Below are 21,938 nucleotides of genomic sequence, written 5' to 3'. Positions count from 1 at the left end.
ATGAGGGGATTATAGGACGAGTGTCCCCACCCCCTCTATCACTCATTGCCATCTTCCCAACACAAGAAGTACTGTACTTCTTTATTTAGTCCATGATTTAGTCATGAATAACCGTCGGGGCCGAACCCCACCAGAGGTCAGAGAGTGAAGATTGGGGGGAAAACAACCAAGATGAAGAATGAACTGATCCTGAAGATCACCATCATTGGGTTATTGACTCCTCCCTCATTATAATATTGGTATTTAGTAATCACTGAGACTGCACTCAGTGAATTAGATCTGAGACTATACAGACATATCCCTCCACCCGGCACAGCCAGCAGACAACAGAGCAAGTAACCCTGGGAGAATTGTTCTGTTAGGCCTCGTACACACGGATGGACTGTCCGCTGAAAACGGTCCGGCGGACTAGTCTCTAGTTGAGCGGGTGGTGCAACGATCCTTAAAGGAGAGGGTTATGTCCCACGCACAAAGCCAGGCCAGTACCATCAGGTCTGGTTCTCCGGCCAATGAGGTCCATGAGGATCCAGGTCCTTCCCAGCCCTACGCTTCCTCGCTGGCTTCCCTGGAGGGTGAACTGGAAAACGATGAGGAGAGTGTGGAGTTTGACTTCTCCCAAGTAACTCCGCTTATCAAAGCGGTTAAGGAGGCACTTCTGTGGGAAGACCCATTGTGATACATTTGCCTATATGTCTCAGTTTAATTCTCCCTGCTTGCCATTGTGATTACCATCCGGTTATTGAAGTGCTAATGTCCCCTCACTATTTCTAAAGGTTAATTGATCTATTGTGTTGTGTGAAGGAGATCTGTGTTTAAGTGGCTTGTGTTAATTATGCTGATTGCTTCATTGTGGTAATTATCTCTCTATATGCGGTGCCGAACCGGCTAGATACTGATTAGTTCAAAGAAATATCTTTATTTCAAAGGAGCTGTATTGAAGACCCCCCACTGTGTAAGAGGGGGGCGGAGATTTGTCATTGTAACAGTTTTGGAAATGACATATAAGCTGTGTGTGTTATAACATTAAACTCTGTGTTGTTCCAGCAGTAAGCTTGGCATGTGTGGCTTTCTGGGCGACTCCAGGGATATTCCTTCTCGTGGAATATTGGGGTGATTTTCGTTATGGGAAGAAGGGAACGTTGACGGGGATATCATACCAATACCGTCACAATTGGTTGGCAGCAGTGGGATTTTTCCCTTCTATTCCCCTTCACACCCGGATTCCAAGCAGACACTGGAAGAACTACTGGAAGTTCGTGGAAGGATTGCTAGCAACAAAACCAAGTGGGTCATCATAGCAGAATCAATGGAGATAGACCAGGAGGACGGGATTGCAGCAACGCCAGCAGTACAAGAGATGGAGACACCAGTGATTCAGGAGGAGGAATCGCCAGCCAACAAGCTAATGAGAGCGAAGCTAGCGTGGTTCGGCCCGAACCCAACGGCAGATGTGGTGCTGAGAGTGATGGACCTGTTAGCGAAGGAGGCTAAAGAAATAAGGGACGCAGAACTACAGAAGGCTAAAGAAATAAGAGACGCAGAACTACAGGAGGATAAACAAATAAGAGACGCAGAGCTACAGAAGGATAAACAAATAAGGGACGCAGAACTACAGTTAAAATTGGCAGCAGTCCAACAAGCAGCTGCACCTTCTCCGAACAGTGAGTACAGCACAGCAGACACAAGGAAGATTCCGTTTAGCGCTTTTAAAGCTTTTGATGAAAAGGACTGTGAAATTGATAACTACCTGGCGGATTTTGAGCGACAATGTAACCTGCACCGAATAGCTAGAAGAGAGTGGGTTGCAATATTGTCAGGCAAACTGTCAGGCAAAGCTTCTGATGCTTTCCGGACCGTGCCAGATCAGGATATCCATAGCTACGCCAGGGTTAAAGAAGTGCTCCTGGCTCGTTATGCAGTAACCCCAGAGTCCCACCGACAGAAGTTCAGGGACTCACGCAAAACCACGAAAGACTCTTACGCGGAATGGGCATGCCAGTTGTCCCTGTCGGCCTCTAACTGGGTTAACAGCAGCCAGGCCACCACCGCAGAGGACATTTTGCAACTAATGCTCCTGGAGCAATTTTACAATCACATCCAGACGGACGTCAAGGATTGGGTGAGAGATCGCAGGCCCATGACTCTACCAGAGGCCGCGAAGTTGGCGGATGAATATGCGGATACTCGCAAGACAAACCAGGTCACACCACGGGTACAACCTCCACAACCAACGGCGCCCTCACACCCACCAGCCGCTAGATACCAACCGCCTAACAGACCGATGACATCTAGCCCTCGCTACCCACGCCAGGAGGACAACGAACAACGCTGCTTCCGGTGCAAACAGTTGGGTCACTTCAAGCAGAATTGCCCCATGAATGACAACACCAGGTCAAATTGGTCTCAACCTGGGTACCGCCCACCAGCAGCAGCCTATTGTGTAGACTCGGCTTGGGATCCCCAGGAGCTGGGTCAGGAAGAACCATTGGGCACCCCTTACGAAGCCCTCATGGTACAATCTGTTATTACGGACAACAGGGAACACCATTGTCAGCTGGTCATGGGCGACAGCCATGAGCCAGAGGGGCCTTGGAGGGAGCTGGGCAGAAAGAGGCACCGCCAGCTACCCTCCAAGAAGAAGAGGTCCTGGAAGTCATATAACCAGCGGACCTGGGAGGAGAAGAAGCGACTGGAGGAGATGGAATCGCAGCGGGCGCCCCAGATGCGGGCCGAGATGTTCGCCAAGGGCCCACCGGTGGCCCCTTACACCACCACCCAGTTCCTGATGATGAAGGACCACGTGGAAAGCCTGCAGGACATGAGCAAGCAGGATCTGATCCGTGAGTACATAGAGCTGGAGGAGTGCATAAGCCGCATGGAGGAGGAGAACAACCACCTGAGGTCACAGCGGGCTGACCCCCCCAGGCTCCATGAACTGGAGATGGAGCTGGAGAAGCTCAAAGAGGAGAACCGGCGGCTGCGGAGGGAGCAGGGGGTGGCTGACCTTATGGGGCTCTGAGTCCCCCCTCCCCCCCCGGACTCTGAGCACCAGTGCTACAGCATTTCAACAAATATAACTTTTTCTTGTTATGAATCTCCTGTGACTGTCACTTCAGAGCCATAACCTGCCCCTCCCATAGCGGGACACCTAGATGGCGGCGCACAGACCCATTCGCTGTCTTCACACTGACTTCTGGTGACTTTGCAGATCGCACAAAGACTTGGGGACTGACCGGCGTGTGATCTGACGACCCGGTGGCATACCTGAGTCTGAAGCAGTTGCCAAGGGAGGTCAGTCATGCCAAACGGAGTTAACCTCGGACTAAAAGCTCTAAACCCGTCAACCCTACTGGACCAGGGAAGGTCCAACCGGGTTTTCCGGAGCAGGGAGAAAAAGGGGGGCCATTGTGATACATTTGCCTATATGTCTCAGTTTAATTCTCCCTGCTTGCCATTGTGATTACCATCCGGTTATTGAAGTGCTAATGTCCCCTCACTATTTCTAAAGGTTAATTGATCTATTGTGTTGTGTGAAGGAGATCTGTGTTTAAGCGGCTTGTGTTAATTATGCTGATTGCTTCATTGTGGTAATTATCTCTCTATATGCGGTGCCGAACCGGCTAGATACTGATTAGTTCAAAGAAATATCTTTATTTCAAAGGAGCTGTATTGAAGACCCCCCACTGTGTAAGAGGGGGGCGGAGATTTGTCATTGTAACAGTTTTGGAAATGACATATAAGCTGTGTGTGTTATAACATTAAACTCTGTGTTGTTCCAGCAGTAAGCTTGGCATGTGTGGCTTTCTGGGCGACTCCAGGGATATTCCTTCTCGTGGAATATTGGGGTGATTTTCGTTATGGGAAGAAGGGAACGTTGACGGGGATATCATACCAATACCGTCACACCCATCTACTCCCCTAGCCAAGCAGAAAAAGTACTTCAAGCGTCTGGGGAAAGAGCGCCCAAGTTTTCCGTTACTAACTAAACTGAAGGGCATCTTTGACGAAGAGTGGAGTAAGGTGGACAGGAAGTCCTCCATGACAAACAAAGCCTCCAGATTGTATCCTTTCAAAACGGATGATGTAAAGCCCCTGGAGAACGTTCTTCTGGTAGACTCGGCAGTAATCTGGCCAAGCATGTTACGCTCCCATTGGCCGATTCAGTGTCCTTCAAGGATGGTCTCGACAGAAAGATGGATCAGGATCTTAAAAGAATTTACGGTCTTGCCGGTACAGCTTGAAAACCTGCCCTAGCCTTGGCAACCTTATCAAAGGCAATGGAGGCCTGGATGGAGAATGTGGACTGGCCAGGAATTCTGCAACAGCGGAGCTGAAGCTGGCGGTGGCATCCGTCGATTTAATCCGCCTATTGGCGAGGATTATGCTTCAGTTACAGCCAAGTGGGCCCTGTGGTTTTGCCCTTGGGTTGCTGACCCATCATCAAAACAGAATTGGTGCAAAATTCCCTTCGAGGGATCATCTCTGGACGACGCCAAAGCTAAGGCTACGGGCGGAAAATCTGGCTTCCTCCCCACAGGACAAGCGTCAGCCCAGAAAGAAACCTCAGTTTCGAAGACGTAGCCCAGAGCGTTCCAGGGAAGCCCGCTCCTACAGACCTGGATGGGACTTCAGGAGGAACTGGAACAGAGGTCAGACGTCCTTCCGCAAGCCAGCAACGAGCCAGGCGTCGAGTGGGCGTAAAGAGGCAAAATCTTTTTGAGATTGTGCCTGCCCAGGCGGGTCGGGTGGGAGTCCGCCTGCTCCTCTTCTGGCAAGTCTGGGTGGCCTTGATCACAGAATTTTGGGTCATCAGGACAGTGTCATCAGGTCACGCATGGTCCTTCTCCAACATTCCTCCCCCCAGATTCATCTCCACCCTACTCCCAAGTACGGCAGAACAGAGGCAGGCTCTACAGTCCTACGTGGACTTAAAATCCCAGGGAGCAGTAGTATGCGTCCCAAAGGATGAACAGTTTCATGGAGTATACTCCCCACTTTTCCTGGTGCAGAAGAAAAGCGGTGCATGGCGCCCAGTTATAGATCTAACCTACCTGAACAAGTTCATAAGGCATGGGAGGTTCAAGATGGAAACTCTGTCAACAATTCAACAAGCCATACAGCCAGGCGACTGGATGATCTCGATAGATCTAAAAGACGCTTATTTCCACGTGTCTGTGGCAGAGGAGTTTCAAAAGTACCTCAGATTCCACGTCGGGCAGAAACACCTTCAATTCATTTGCCTACCCTTCGGGTTGACGACTTCCCCGCGAGTCTTCACCAAGACCCTATTGGCAGTAGTGGCCCTCATCAGGCTAAAAGGGGTACGCCTTTATCACTATTTGGACGACCTCCTTGTCCTGTCCCAAGACAGAGCTTGTCTTCTGATGCAAAGAAATCAGGTAATCTCGACCCTGGCTGAGTTTGGATGGCTCCTGAACTTGGAGAAAAGCCACCTGGAACCAGCCCAACGTTTAATATACTTAGTCTACTTCACTGTATCTAACTGAGCCCCTATCTCCCTTCCGTAAGAAAAGATTCCTGTGATTCGGGAGTGGATCTCTTGGGCTCTGAATGCCCCTCACCTGAAAGCATCACAATGCCTAAGAATCATCAGCACGATGGTCTCCACAACCCCCATGGTGAAATGGGCGCTGTGGAGGTTACGCCCTTTCCAATTCGGCTTCCTCAAGCAGTGGAAGTCAGGGAACAGGAATCAGCTTATTTGCATATCAACATCGATGAGGAATAGCCTCTTTTGGTGGCTCCAGCGGAGGAACCTGCAAAATTGCCATTCCATCGCCCCTGTCTCCTGGGTCACAATAACAACCGATGCCAGTGGTTCCGGCTGGGGGGCCCTCTGCCGCGTGAACATAGCGCAAGGCAAATGGGATGCTCGCCTCCGCAATCCGGGGTCAAATGTCTTGGAACTTCGGGCGGCTTGGTGTGCCCTTCAGTCCTTCTCCCGGCCCCTGAAAGGGGAATCAGTGCTGTTGAGGATGGACAACACCACGGCAGTGTCCTACGTGAAGAGACAAGGGGGGACACAGAGTTCAACACTTCTGCAGGAGGTCGAACCCATCATGAGGTGGGCCCTGAAGAACCTGGCCAACATATCGGCAGTTTTCATCGCTGGAGTACAGAACTCCCAGGCGGACTTCCTCTCACGCACTCAATTAGACAACAATGAGTGGTCCCTCCACGAACAGTCATTCAGATGGATCCTGTCCCTGGGAGTCAATCCCAAAGGGGATCTTTTCGCCTCCCCCTACAACTTCAAAATGGAGAAGTTATATACAAAGGGTCATTGCAATCAAGCAGCTGGGATGGACACCTCGATGGATCGAAGGAGGTCAAGGTATGCCTTTCCCCGGATCCCAATAATTCTCAAATTCTTGCGGAGACTTTTAGCAGAGACCGTCCCCATAACAGTGGTGGCTCCCTACTGGCCGAACCGGCCGTGGTTCCCTCTCCTGATCCAGCTGAGCTATCGAGACCCAGTACCTCTACCTGTCAGACTGAACCTCTCTCTCAGGGGTCACTCCTACACCCTTGTCCGGCTCTGATGAGACTGACAGTTTGGTTTTTGAGAGGGAGAGGCTGGAATCCCTCGGTTTCGAGAAGAGCAAGTACAAACAAAGTATATGGAAGAATCTGGGCCAAGTTCGTAGAGTTCTTCTCTGCTTCAGGCAGGTCCTTCAGAAACCCAGAAATACAAGATATCCTCAGCTTCCTTCAAATGGGGTTAGATCTTCTCCTGTCCAACAGCTCTCTAAGGGTTCAAGTCTCAGCCCTGTCAGCCTTCTCCGGGATCTCATGGGCAGTACACCCACTAGTCAGGCAATTTTTCCGAGGAGCGTCAAGATTGAAGCTTTAAAGAAAGCCAATATTTCCCATGTGGGATCTTCCCCTGGTTCTTGATTTTTTGAATGGACTCAGTACAACGGGGCCTTCCCTGTCCTCCATAAAGGACTTTTGAGCTAAAGTGGCCTTCTAAGTCGCAACTACCTCGGCCAAGAGGGTCTCCGAGATCAGGTCTCTTGGTCACAAAGAACCTTTCCTGACGTTCTTTCCGGATCAGGTAGTCCTGATACCCATGCTGGGTTCAAATCCAAAGGTATCTTCAGTATTCCATGAGAATCAGGAAATTGTTCTTCCTACCTTTAAGTCTCCAGAGTCCTCACTCCCTGGACATAGGCAAGATCCTTACCGAGTATCTTCAAGTTACGTCTCCCTTTAGACGCTCCGATCATCTATTTATCCTGCACTCAGGCAGTAATAAAGGAAAGAAAGCCTCATCCAGGACAATCGCTTCTTGGATCGTCCAGACAATCCAGCAGGCATATAAGGCTAAGGGCTTGGCTCCTCCACAGGCGGTGACGATACACTCCACCAGAGGGATGGCAGCTTCCTGGGCAGCAGCTCGCCATGCAGCCCCGGATGTCATCTGTAAAGCAGCCTCTTGGTCCTCCATAAATACATGTATGTCTCATTACTGTATTGAGCCTGCATCTCTTTCCTCTGTGAATTTTGGTTTGAGAATCCTGTCGGTTGACGAAACAAATTAAAATGTTTTTTTTTGTTCAGGAAAAGGGAAAATGTATTATCAGATACTTACCGTAATTTTCCTTTCCTGATGGATTCCATGACAGACGGAGTTCCCACCCTAGAAAGAAAGTAGTCGGCTAGTTAAGAAAAACAGTACTGGAAGGTGAGCTGACTTTTATGGGTATGGGGTCCTATAGTATTGGAGTGGAGGCGGGATTAACCCACACGTAGGCTGCCATAATAAATGTTCCTTTTTGTTTCCAGCTGAACTCAGATAGCTGGATTCAGGTAGGGTTACGCCGGCGTATCAGTAGATATTTTCGTCGTAACTCTGAATCTACGCCGGCGTAAATTTAAGCGTATTCTGGAAACCAGATACGCTTAAATTAGGCTACGATACGAGTGGCGTAAGTCTCCTACGCCGTCGTACCTTAGGGTGCAATTTTTCCGCTGGCCGTAGAATATGTTAATGACTTGATATGCCGATTCACGAACGTACGTGCGCCCGGCGCATTTTTTTTACGTCGTTTACGCATGGCTTTTTCGGGCGTAAAGTTAGTTGAACAAATAGCTGGCCTAGTCAATGTTCAGTATGGCCGTCGTTCCCGCGTCGAAATTTGAAAATTTTACGTTGTTTGCGTAAGTCGTCCGTGAATGGGGCTGGACGTAATTTACGTTCACGTCGAAACCAATACGTCCTTGCGGCGTACTTTGAAGCAATGCACACTGGGATATGTACACGGACGGCACATGCGCCGTTCGTAAAAAACGTCAATCACGTCGGGTCACCAACCATTTACATAAAACACGCCCCCCTCATCCTCATTTGAATTAGGCGTGCTTTCGCCGGCCCCATTTATGCTACGCCGCCGTAACTTAGGAGGCAAGTGCTTTGTGAATACAGCACTTGCCTCTCTGACTTAAGGCGGCGTAGCATAAATACGATATGCTACGCCGCCGTAATAATGCATACTTACCTGGCAGGGGAGACACCATGATCATGAAGGTGGTTCTCCCAGGGCGAGGCACGGCTATTGCACACTCTAGGCCGTGCTGATCGTGGTGTCTTCCCTGCCGCTTCTCGGCCTTTTGGCTGGGACTGGGTGTGGTATCTGTCCTTATCAGTTGTCAGCGGAGCGCTGAAGCACCTCCTACATGGGGAGGGTGGATGCAATCCAATGACGTCATTGCACCTGGAAGGATGGTTTCAGCAGGGACTACGCTGTGCTGCCCGACAGAATACTGGGGGCCGGCCCATGGTTGAGTCTGAGCCATCTGGAAGGGTGCTCCTGGTGAGGATGGGTGCTGCGCTTGGTCTTGGTCTTTTTGCCGAGTTCTAGTCTGGCCTTCTGGCTGGCTGGTGTAAGTGCTATCTCTGTCAGCGATCCGGTTGGAGGAGCTGGTAATGCCCTGTGGTAGGACGGGGCAGAGCCATGCAAATCCGCTGGGTTGACGGAGGGTCTGGAAGGGCTAGTATTGGTGGAGGCTGTTACCTGAGCGGCAGTTCTCCCCAAGAAAATCTTGAAGGGCTCTCTAGCTGGCAGGGGTGGAGGGCTGCACTGGCCGGTCGGGGGGTCGGATATGGAACGAAAAGCCTATGGTGCATGTGCCCCTGGAGTGGCAGTCCAGGGGTATCTGAAGATCACTGTGTGTGAGGGACACATTGATTTAAGATACCACGGTCACTGCACCAGATACACGCTTTTTTTAGCACCTGCCTCCTGGGCCGGGCCTTTTGGCTAGGACCGGAGGAATTTTTTATTCCTGGCCGGAGGGCCTGGTCATTGTTTCACCACAATGGCCACTTCTTCACTCTCCTCCCCACTATCCCTTCCCCCACTTTATTTTATTTAAGCCTGTGTTTGTCACTTTTTTGTCTTTTTTTGTTGTGCACGTTTTGTCACTGTGTGATTAGTAGGGTGCGGGTCCTCGGGCCAGCCCTGAACGTCTTGGGAGTGGGTGGACATGGCCTTCTGGCTTAGTTCACTTGCTCTCATGGGGTCTCCCTTCGGGGGAGCCCCACCTAGTACTGGGAGGGTTCTGTTTCGGCAGTCCCTCCGAGGAAGTTGGGTCCGTGTCGGCTTCGGTTGCTTGGACCACAGTAGCTCAGTCCCCGTCTGGAGCCTAACGCCCCGGGGGATCAGGGTTTGGGTCCCTCTTCACAGGAGGACCACTTGACGTTGCACCCGTCTGCACGTTTTTGTGAACACTCTTTATGTGTGTGCACATTTTTTCTGCACCGGGTGGAGTTTTTTGGGTGTGTTCACACGCCATAGGCTTTTAAAAAATGCACACGTCTACCTGAATCCAGCTAAGAATCTCCATAAATCCAGTCTAGAGACATAAATTGTGTCTGCAGCACAAAGAAGGAAGATTATCCGAGAGAAATACAGGAATACAGGATGGGGAACACAGCTCAGGAAAGTGACCAGGGGATTACAGGCTGATATCACCCAGTCCCCGCCCTACTCTGGACCAATCAGTGAGCAGTATGGGTGGAGGAATGGATTTAGTGTTAATGACCCACCTGTGCTGATCTCTGTAGGAGTGTCCTCCTCTATAAATGTCCCCGTTATTCCATCCTCCTCCATAGACTGCTGATCATCCCTCACATACCTCTCTTCTTTCACCTCAACTTTTATATCTATTGGATCTTCACCCTAAACCAAGAGAATGAGAGTGAATATCATCTGTTAAATATAAGGTCACATAAAAAAAAATCACACATCATCTCTATGAGTCCATGTTCTAGTCCATACACTGTTACCAACCTTGTAACAGTGGGGGATGGTGTGACCTTCCTGTGTGGAATCCCGGGAATACAGAGGACGGGGACATCTCTCTGGTGGGTTCCTGGTATTAGGTGTCTCCATCATATCCTTGTGTCCTGAAAACTCCTCCATCACTCCATACTCCTCATTCTCCTCTTTATACTCTTCTTTAATATCAATATTAATATCCCCGAGATTTCCACTCTGAATAAATAATAACAATTACAACAGTTGTAACAATGCAGATAAGGTACATATCTTAATGATACTGTCAGAGATTGCTCTATCTGATGATGGTGGGGGATGGTGTGACCTTCCTGTGTGGAATCCCGGGAATACAGAGGACGGGGACATCTCTCTGGTGGGTTCCCATTACTGGATCCATCTGTAGGAAACACACACACTGACTGAATACATTGGCCCAGATTCACAGAGAGCAGGGCGCACATTACGCCGCTGTAGAGCACACACTGTATGCTACGCCAACGCAGCGCAGAGAGGCAAGCATTGCATTCAGCAAGCCAGTGCTCCCAACGCTGCAGGTTTCGAAGGCGCACGTCGGCGTAGGTGGAAGTGGGCGTGACCCCATGCAAATGAGGCATGACCCCATGCAAATGATGGGCCGAGCGCCAGACAGGTACGTATCACGAACTGGGCATGTGACGTGGATGCCCCCCCTATGCGCCCGCAAAACTGCCTAAGCTTCGCCGGATCACTGCGTACGCTGTGAACATAACGTACGCCCAGCCAGACACACGTCCAACGCACAATACGCCGGCTTGTGTTCCCTGGTGCAGACCTGAGCATGTCTGTTGCTGGGTTGCACCTCCTTTATAGGGAATAACTTTACGTCGGATGTACAACTTACACGCATCTCGCATAGCATGCGCCGTGCACACGCACGTACGTGAATCGCCGTATTTCCCTCATTTGCATGTTTGAATGGATAATCAATGGGAGCGGCACCATGCTCCCAGCCTAAATGTGCGTCCACTCTACGCCGGCATAAGCAAGATACGTTGGCGGGGTGTAGCCTGTTTTTAGGCGCATATTAGTTTGTGGGTCTGGCGCACACATACGACGGTGCACATTTGCACTTACATCGGCGTAACTTGTTATACGTCAGCGTACGTGCTTTGTGAATCCGGGCCATCGTTTCTATGTGTTTATCAGATGATGGGGGATCTAGGTGGACCCTCCACTGAAACAATCCTCCTCCTCCACTATGCTATTTATGTTGTCCATATGGCAAAAAATGTTGCACGCTGTATTTTTTCTCTTCGCCATGTTCTCCCCCTGCTTAATCTTTTGTATAATCCTTCAGTCCCAGACTGCCTGTCCTATGGAAGGATCCTTTCCTATTCACGGACGACTTACGCAAAAAAAAAATATTAAAAATTTGACGCGGGAACGACGGCCATACTTTAACATGGCAAGTCTAAATATAAGCCACGAAATAGCAGCCGTAACTTTATGCCGGGAAAAGCTGACTAGCGACGACGTAAGAGAATGCGACAACCGCGTGTACCTTCGTGGATCGCCGTAAACAGCTAATTAGCATACCCGACGCGGAAATAGACGCAAACTCCACCCAGCGGGCGCCGATGTATTACACCTACGATCCGAAGGCGTACGAAGCCGTACGCCTGTCGGATCGAAGCCAGAAGCCGTCGTATCTTGGTTTGAGAATTCAAACTAAAGATACAACGCGGCAAATTTGAAAGTACGCCGGAGTATCAGCAGATACTCCGGCGTACATATTCCCAACAAGCGCTTTTATTCTTATATTCAATGTAAGCCTTTTTTCTCCACCCTCTCTCTATTATTTAGCTTTAGATCACCCAGCCAAATTTAAATACATATGAATCCAAGGCCTGCACCAACTACACCTCATATCCTCCATCTACAAACTATTACACAAGGTTCTCCCGGTTATATATGTGTAGGTGGGACCAAACTCTCCAACGCCTTATCCCTGTGAAACCTTGGGAGGGAATGTGGCTTCTAAATCCACCAGACGTGTGGTATATCGGGAGAATGCCTACAAAGTTATGATGGACTGGTACAAGACATCTGAGGTGCTCCATGCCACTAACCCTCCTTTACCCGACTCCTGCTGGAGATGTGGCTGAGAAAAAGGCTCTTCATTTCGCTTACTATGGAGATGTATTGATCTCAAGCTCTAGGCTTTATGTTATGTCCATGCTAGAAACTTCCCTAATGCCTCCTTGACCGATGACCTCAGCCACTACCTTCTGGGGTTACCTTTTTTAGGCATTTCTAAACAATCAAAGAAGTTGGCCAATCATATCTTAACAGCAGCTAGAAGGGCAATCTCTAATGCCGCGTACACACGATCATTTTTCGGGTTGTAAAAAATTACATTTATTTTTAATGTCATTAAAAATGATCGTGTGTGGGCTTCAGAGCATTTTTCGGGTTCTGAAAAACGGGCAAAAAAAATTCGAATATGCTCTATTTTTTCACGACGTTTTTAACGTTGTCGTTTTTTGGGTTGTAAAAAATGGTCGTGTGTAGGCTTTAACGACGTGAAAAATCCGCGCATGCTCAGAAGCAAGTTATGGGACGGAGCACTCAATCTGGTAAAACTAGCGTTCGTAAAAGCACATTCATCACGCTGTAATAGACAGCCTGGGACCAATCAGAATATGGCTCTCCATCTCTTCCTAGCCCACTACCCATGTAACTGCTTTATCCTTTCCCAGAATGATTCCGTCTCATACAATTCATTCTAATGTGAGGGTTATTTTATCAAACCTGTTCATTCCAGTTATCCAATATTCGCTGGTTGCGGGTTGCTTTGACTTATTTTAGTTTATTGCGTATACTGTCCGAGTATACTGTATATCTATTGGCTATTACAAGCTGTAATACCTATATACCCCCTTCATACTGTAATACCTATATACCCTCTTCATGCTGTAATACCTATATACCCTCTTCATACTGTAATATCTATATACCCTCTTCATACTGTAATACCTATATACCCTCTTCATACTGTAATACCTATATACCCTCTTCATACTGTAATACCTATATACCCTCTTCATACTGTAATATCTATATACCCTCTTCATACTGTAATATCTATATACCCTCTTCATACTGTAATACCTATATACCCTCTTCATACTATAATATCTATATACCCTCTTCATACTGTAATACCTATATACCCTCTTCATGCTGTAATATCTATATACCCTCTTCATACTGTAATACCTATATACCCTCTTCATACTGTAATATCTATATACCCTCTTCATACTGTAATACCTATATACCCTCTTCATGCTGTAATATCTATATACCCTCTTCATACTGTAATACCTATATACCCTCTTCATACTATAATATCTATATACCCTCTTCATGCTGTAATATCTATATACCCTCTTCATGCTGTAATACCTATATACCCTCTTCATACTGTAATACCTATATACCCTCTTCATACTATAATATCTATATACCCTCTTCATACTGTAATACCTATATACCCTCTTCATGCTGTAATATCTATATACCCTCTTCATACTGTAATACCTATATACCCTCTTCATACTATAATATCTATATACCCTCTTCATGCTGTAATATCTATATACCCTCTTCATGCTGTAATACCTATATACCCTCTTCATACTGTAATACCTATATACCCTCTTCATACTATAATATCTATATACCCTCTTCATACTGTAATACCTATATACCCTCTTCATGCTGTAATATCTATATACCCTCTTCATGCTGTAATAACTATATACCCTCTTCATACTGTAATACCTATATACCCTCTTCACACTGTAATACCTATATACCCTCTTCACACTGTAATACCTATATACCCTCTTCATACTGTAATATCTATATACCCTCTTCATGCTGTAATATCTATATACCCTCTTCATGCTGTAATACCTATATACCCTCTTTACGCTGTAATACCTATATACCCTCTTCATGCTGTAATACCTATATACCCTCTTCATACTGTAATATCTATATACCCTCTTCATACTGTAATATCTATATACCCTCTTCATACTGTAATACCTATATACCCTCTTCATACTGTAATATCTATATACCCTCTTCATACTGTAATACCTATATACCCTCTTCATACTGTAATATCTATATACCCTCTTCATACTGTAATATCTATATACCCTCTTCATGCTGTAATATCTATATACCCTCTTCATGCTGTAATACCTATATACCCTCTTTACGCTGTAATACCTATATACCCTCTTCATGCTGTAATATCTATATACCCTCTTCATGCTGTAATACCTATATACCCTCTTCACACTGTAATACCTATATACCCTCTTCACACTGTAATACCTATATACCCTCTTCATGCTGTAATACCTATATACCCTCTTCATACTGTAATATCTATATACCCTCTTCATACTGTAATATCTATATACCCTCTTCATACTGTAATACCTATATACCCTCTTCATACTGTAATATCTATATACCCTCTTCATACTGTAATACCTATATACCCTCTTCATACTGTAATATCTATATACCCTCTTCATACTGTAATATCTATATACCCTCTTCATACTGTAATACCTATATACCCCCTTCATGCTGTAATACCTATATACCCTCTTCATACTGTAATATCTATATACCCTCTTCATACTGTAATATCTATATACCCTCTTCATGCTGTAATATCTATATACCCTCTTCATGCTGTAATACCTATATACCCTCTTTACGCTGTAATACCTATATACCCTCTTCATGCTGTAATATCTATATACCCTCTTCATGCTGTAATACCTATATACCCTCTTCACACTGTAATACCTATATACCCTCTTCACACTGTAATACCTATATACCCTCTTCATGCTGTAATACCTATATACCCTCTTCATGCTGTAATACCTATATACCCTCTTCATACTGTAATATCTATATACCCTCTTCATACTGTAATATCTATATACCCTCTTCATACTGTAATACCTATATACCCTCTTCATACTGTAATATCTATATACCCTCTTCATACTGTAATACCTATATACCCTCTTCATACTGTAATATCTATATACCCTCTTCACGCTGTAATACCTATATACCCTCTTTACGCTGTAATACCTATATACCCTCTTCATGCTGTAATATCTATATACCCTCTTCATGCTGTAATACCTATATACCCTCTTCATACTGTAATATCTATATACCCTCTTCATGCTGTAATATCTATAAACCCTCTTCATGCTGTAATATCTATAAACCCTCTTCACACTGTAATATCTATATACCCTCTTCATACTGTAATACCTATATACCCTCTTCATACTGTAATATCTATAAACCCTCTTCATACTGTAATATCTATATACCCTCTTCATACTGTAATATCTATATACCCCCTTCATGCTGTAATATCTATACACCCTCTTCATGCTGTAATATCTATATACCCTCTCCATTAGGGACGAGCCAAACATCCCCCCCCCCCCCCCCCGTTTAGTTTGCAGTGGAACTCTCAAACAGGGGAAATGTTCTAACCCGAATGGTAAACTCCATTAAAGTCTATAGGAGCCAAACAGAAAAAATCAAAAGTGCCCATTTTGGCTTTCATCAGTAGATGAACTGATGAAGGCCAATGAGAGGCCGACACGCGTTTAGAGGGGAGGAGTCGAATTTGTGATGTCAGGCGAAGCACCGTGAGTCTAGATCGGCGGTGAATGAGCTGGTGATTTGATACTTGCTGTTTTTATTGTTATTTCTTGTAAGTGTAACTTTTTAGAGGGGCTTTCTTAATAAATTTAAAAGCAGAGAAGACTATGGTACTTGTGTTTTTTGTTTCATGTCCTTAACCTCTGGATACATAAGTGGAATTGATTATTAATAAGTGAATGGAGGAAGGTGGTGTTTAGAGACAATTCAAACGTTGATTCCCCACACAGAGGTGCAGTCTGGAGACTGTAGGAATTACTACCATTGGTAAAGTGGACGGATCGTGATCGGACACGAGGAGTGATCTGTCTATGAGTTTTATACTCACCCTTGAGGTGAGCATGCATTTTAGCAGGTGGGGGTGCGCACTGAATATTGGATCCATTTAAAAAGGATTTTACACAGTGGTGACAGCTTTGGAAACCTCTATATGAAATGTTTTTTTTTTGTTCGTAAATTGTTTTATGGAATGTATAATTATTTGTTTATATAAGATTTATACATACGCATCGCTGCACTATTTTCACAAAATGAATATGCAAGTAATTGTCTATAAAAGGGGTATGGGGGGTCTGGGTACTGTCCTGGGGGACATATCAATAAAAAAATAATAAAAATGCAACAATAAAAATGAAAAATTCTTTCAAATATTGTACCGGGGGGAGGGGACCTTAGTCTGCCTGTAAAGTGGTGCATTTGTAGCATGTTTGGATCATGCTGTAGTAATAATGAAGCTGAGCGGGCATACGGTGTGAGGCCCGATTTTTCGGGTCTGGCAGGCGGCGTGATTGATGACGGATTTACATCGAAGAACACAATTTTTTAATAAAGGATTTGTCAAAAACTGTCACGTGTGGTTATTACTTTTGTACAGTTTTTGGTGAATGGGTTATGTACCTGATACCCATTCAAATGGCGGGATCTGGGGCCCCCTTATTAAAGGGGGCTTCCACATTCCAAAAAGGCCCCTGCACACAGACTCCGACAATCACAGCCCAGGGTTGTCGGGAAGAGGCCCTTGTCCAAATCAACATGGGGACAGGGTGTTCGCTCGCCCCCCCCTTTCCTGACCTGCCAGGCTGCATGTCCAAAAAATTGTCTGTAATGGATTTTGGGGGGCCCCATGCTGTTTTTTTGGCATGGGGTTCTCCGGTTCTCCTAGAAAGTCTCAAAGGGCCTGGTATGGACTTAGGGGGGGCTTATGCTGTTTTTTCTCTGTTTTTTTTAATGTCACTTTCATTAGGGAAACCCATTGACAGCTGATGACTCATTGGTCGTTAAAGATGCCATGACCACCTTTATGGCCCCGCTCCTTAACAACCAGCTTACACTGTGCCCTGATTGCGCAAAATTCAGGTGTTCCACTTTAAGCCGAACAGGCAAATGTTCGGCCCAATCAAATGCTCAGGCCAAACAGTTTGCCCATCCCTACTCTTCATGCTGTAATACCTAGATACCCTCTTCATGCTGTTTGTGTTGCTTGTGTATTTCAAACGATTGACTATTCCTCACTACTGTTTTGTGAAATTCAATAAAAATACAATTATAAAAAAGAATTCCCGACACCGCTCACCTCTCCTGTCAGCAGCTCCATCATCTTCTTGGTGACTTCTAGAATCTTCTTCATGTTGTGTCTCTCGGGTTTTAGGGAGTCACATGGAGGCAATGTGATGGTCATGTGATCACCTGACTTCACAAGAGGAAATCTCTGTATTGGAGAACCAATAGGAATGTCATGTTAGAATCCCAAAATGCTCCTCACCTCTCCGGTCAGGTCTGTATTATTAATAGAGATAAGAGTGATGTCATGTGACCTCCCAGAATCCTCCTCACCTCTCCGGTCAGGTCTGTGTTTTATTAATAGAGATAAGAGTGATGTCATGTGACCTCCCAGAATCCTCCTCACCTCTCTGGTCAGGTCTGTATTATTAATAGAGATAAGAGTGATGTCATGTGACCTCCCAGAATCCTCCTCATCTCTCCGGTCAGGTCTGTGTATTATTAATAGAGATAAGAGTGATGTCATGTGACCTCCCAGAATCCTCCTCACCTCTCTGGTCAGGTCTGTGTTTTATTAATAGAGATAAGAGTGATGTCATGTGACCTCCCAGAATCCTCCTCACATCTCCGGTCAGGTCTGTGTATTAATAATAGAGATAAGAGTGATGTCATGTGACCTCCCAGAATCCTCCTCACCTCTCTGGTCAGGTCTGTGTTTTATTAATAGAGATAAGAGTGATGTCATGTGACCTCCCAGAATCCTCCTCACCTCTCCGGTCAGGTCTGTGTATTAATAATAGAGATAAGAGTGATGTCATGTGACCTCCCAGAATCCTCCTCACCTCTCCGGTCAGGTCTGTGTTTTATTAATAGAAATAAGAGTGATGTCATGTGACCTCCCAGAATCCTCCTCACCTCTCTGGTCAGGTCTGTATTATTAATAGAGATAAGAGTGATGTCATGTGACCTCCCAGAATCCTCCTCACCTCTTTGGTCAGGTCTGTGTTTTATTAATAGAGATAAGAGTGATGTCATGTGACCTCCCAGAATCCTCCTCACCTCTCCGGTCAAGTCTGTATTATTAATAGAGATAAGAGTGATGTCATGTGACCTCCCAGAATCCCCCTCACCTCTCCGGTCAGGTCTGTATTATTAATAGAGATAAGAGTGATGTCATGTGACCTCCCAGAATCCTCCTCACCTCTCTGGTCAGGTCTGTGTATTATTAATAGAGATAAGCGTGATGTCATGTGACCTCCCAGAATCCTCCTCACCTCTCTGGTCAGGTCTGTGTATTATTAATAGAGATAAGCGTGATGTCATGTGACCTCCCAGAATCCTCCTCACCTCTCTGGTCAGGTCTGTGTATTATTAATAGAGATAAGCGTGATGTCATGTGACCTCCCAGAATCCTCATCACCTCTCCGGTCAGGTCTGTATTATTAAGAGATAAGAGTGATGTCATGTGACCTCCCAGAATCCTCCTCACCTCTCCGGTCAGGTCTGTGTATTATTAATAGAGATAAGCGTGATGTCATGTGACCTCCCAGAATCCCCCTCACCTCTCCGGTCAGGTCTGTGTATTATTAATAGAGATAAGAGTGATGTCATGTGACCTCCCAGAATCCTCCTCACCTCTCCGGTCAGGTCTGTGTATTATTAATAGAGATAAGAGTGATGTCATGTGACCTCCCAGAATCCTCCTCACCTCTCCGGTCAGTAGGTAGATGATCTCCATGGTGAAGTTTAGTATCTTCTCAGTCATGTGACTCCGGTCCTCCTCCATCCTCATTGGTCCCATCATTTGATCTATACAGGTCTCCTTGTAGACGGATAACTTTGGGAAATGAAAGTAAGAATTATTTGGATGGTATCGGTCACACATTAATAGTATGTGGATGTGAGGGGGTAACAGGAAAGATGCTGTACATTCAAGAACTACTACCCCCATGGGAACACATTTATTATTATACAGGATTTATACAGCAGCAACAGTTTGCACAGCGCTTTACAACATGAAGGCAGACAGTACAATTACAATACAATTTAATACAGGAGGAATTAGAGGGCCCTTCTCATTAGAGACTACAATCTAGGAGGGAGGGTCAAGTGATACAAAGGGTAATAGCTGTGGTGGATGGGCTGATGGAGAAAAAAAAGGTACAAGCATGGGAGGAGGTGACAAGGGAGTTAGAGAGCAGGAGGTCTTGGGAGGAATGAAGAGGTTAGTATTTAGAGACTAGTGATGTAGCTGGGGGCTGAGTTGTGGATGGCTTTGTAAATGATTGGAATGGCAGACAGTGATGAGGGGGACAGAATGGAGGACAGTCCCCCTCGCTTTCCCAGCCTCTTCACAGTCCCCAGTTCATGAAGAGTAACCTCTGGTACTTCATCTCAGAACATCCTTCTCCGCATTGCCCCCAGGAAACAAGAAGCTCTCTCTATGGGAACCTTTCCCATGTCCCCAGGCAGCAGACAGGCTCTCTCTTAAAGAGCCTTGAGAATATGGCCAGGCCTCAGACTCCAGACTTCACCCAACACAGCTGTTCCTCACACATCCACACCAGACCATGGTCTAAGTGGGAGGACCCTGATCACCTGACTCCCTCCACATATATACCCTCTCCCAGCATCCTCAGTGAATGAATGAATGAGAAACTTATATAGCGCGGCACATGCGAACTGAATCGCCTCTGGGCGCTAGTTGTTCGTGTCTCATGACATCAAAAGAGCAGAGTTTTAATACGTCTTCTGAAAGTCAGGTGGTTTTCCTCCAACCGAATGCTGGTTGGTAAAGCGTTCCATAGTCTAGGACCTTGAAAAGCAAACCTTCTTTCTCCTTTGGACTTGTATTTGGTTTTTGGTACCTTGACCAGATTTTGGTCGGTGGATCGCAGAACGCGATTGGAATTGTGAGGTTCTATCTTGTCGCAAAGATATTGCGGCGCCTTGACATGGATGCACTTATGTGTCAGGCAGAGTGCTTTAAATGCAATTCTGTCTTTTACTGGCAGCCAGTGAAGGGTTCTCAACGAAGGTGAGATTGATTCCCATGTCCTTTTCCCAGACACAAGTCTGGCGGCCGTATTCTGTACGACTTGCAGACGAGCGATTTGGTACTTTGGGAGTCCGAGGTAAAGGCCATTTGCATAGTCCAGTCTGGAATTTACGATTGTTCCCACCACGACTGCTACGTCTTCTTTGGGGATAAATGGAATAAGTCTGCGTAGTGGCCCAAGACTCCTACTGATTGGCGGAAAGAGCTATGCATATTCATAATTTCGTCTCATTGCAGGTTATTATACTAATGCAAAGGCCACAGTGCCATCTATTGACAGAAGGAAGGAACCACAGCTAAACCAGGTTTAGGAGAAAACCCAAATGATCACAAAGACTAGAAATCAGCCAGGTTAGTTACCACCTAGCACAGCTAAATTTACCAATAGCCCCTCCATCCAACCACATCCAGACATGCACCCTGGGCACCGGAAACAGCACACCACTCTTCTCTATACATCATCCATTATCTATATGGAGACTACACAATATACAGACTTCTGATCTATGGTATCAGGCCCCATACACACGAGAGGATCCATCCGCTGGAATTGATCCGCGGACCGGCTCCAGCGAATAGATCCCCTGGTGTGTACAATTTAGCGGATCTGTTTCCGCTGATTTTTATCCCCTGGAATGGATTTCCAGCGGATAAAAATTTGAAGACATGCTTTCAAATCTATCCGCTTGAATCCATCCCAACGGATTGATCCGCTGGTCTGTACAGACTCACCGGATCAATCCGTCCGAATCAATCCCCCGCATGCGTCGTAATGATTCGACGCATGCGTGGAATTCCTTATATGACAGCGTCGCGCACGTCGCCGCGTCATCATCGCGGCGACGGCGCGACACGTCATCGCGATGGGATTTCGGCGCGGATTTCGATCCGATGGTGAGTACACTCCATCGGATCAAAATCCTCGCAAATCCTCGAGTGTGTATGGGGCCTCAGTGGGGGGATGTTATACACAGAGATGTATAGAATGATACAGACTCTCCTCTCTATATACAGTATACATCATCCATTTATACATTATCTATATGGATATAGACTTTTAGCTAGATTCAGGTAGAGTTATCAGTAGATACGCCGACCTAACTCAGAATCTGCGCCGACCTATGTTTAAGTGTATTCTCAAACAGAGATACAGTAGGTGAACCCGATTTTGTGTCAATCTCGCTCTCTTTCTCGGCGAGATTGAGCACCTACGAGCCCCATCGCGGGAGCCAGCGCCGAGCTGGCTTGCCGCGATGGAGACAGAGCCGTCATAGAAGCGACGGGAGATCCGACTTGGATTCCCGCCAATT

At 46.3% G+C, this 21,938-nt stretch overlaps 1 non-coding gene across 1 annotated transcript; it reads left to right on the top strand.

Moving 5' to 3' along the window:
- Positions 1-8,514: 8,514 nt before the first annotated feature.
- Positions 8,515-8,672, top strand: LOC120921827. The gene has a single exon (XR_005744996.1). It is a non-coding gene; the product is annotated as a U1 spliceosomal RNA (small nuclear RNA).
- The last annotated feature ends 13,266 nt before the right edge of the window (positions 8,673-21,938 follow it).

Source organism: Rana temporaria, assembly GCF_905171775.1.
Source record: "Rana temporaria chromosome 4 unlocalized genomic scaffold, aRanTem1.1 chr4x, whole genome shotgun sequence".
In the NCBI taxonomy this organism is placed as follows: domain Eukaryota; kingdom Metazoa; phylum Chordata; class Amphibia; order Anura; family Ranidae; genus Rana; species Rana temporaria.
This window is presented reverse-complemented; position numbering and strand designations above follow the sequence as displayed.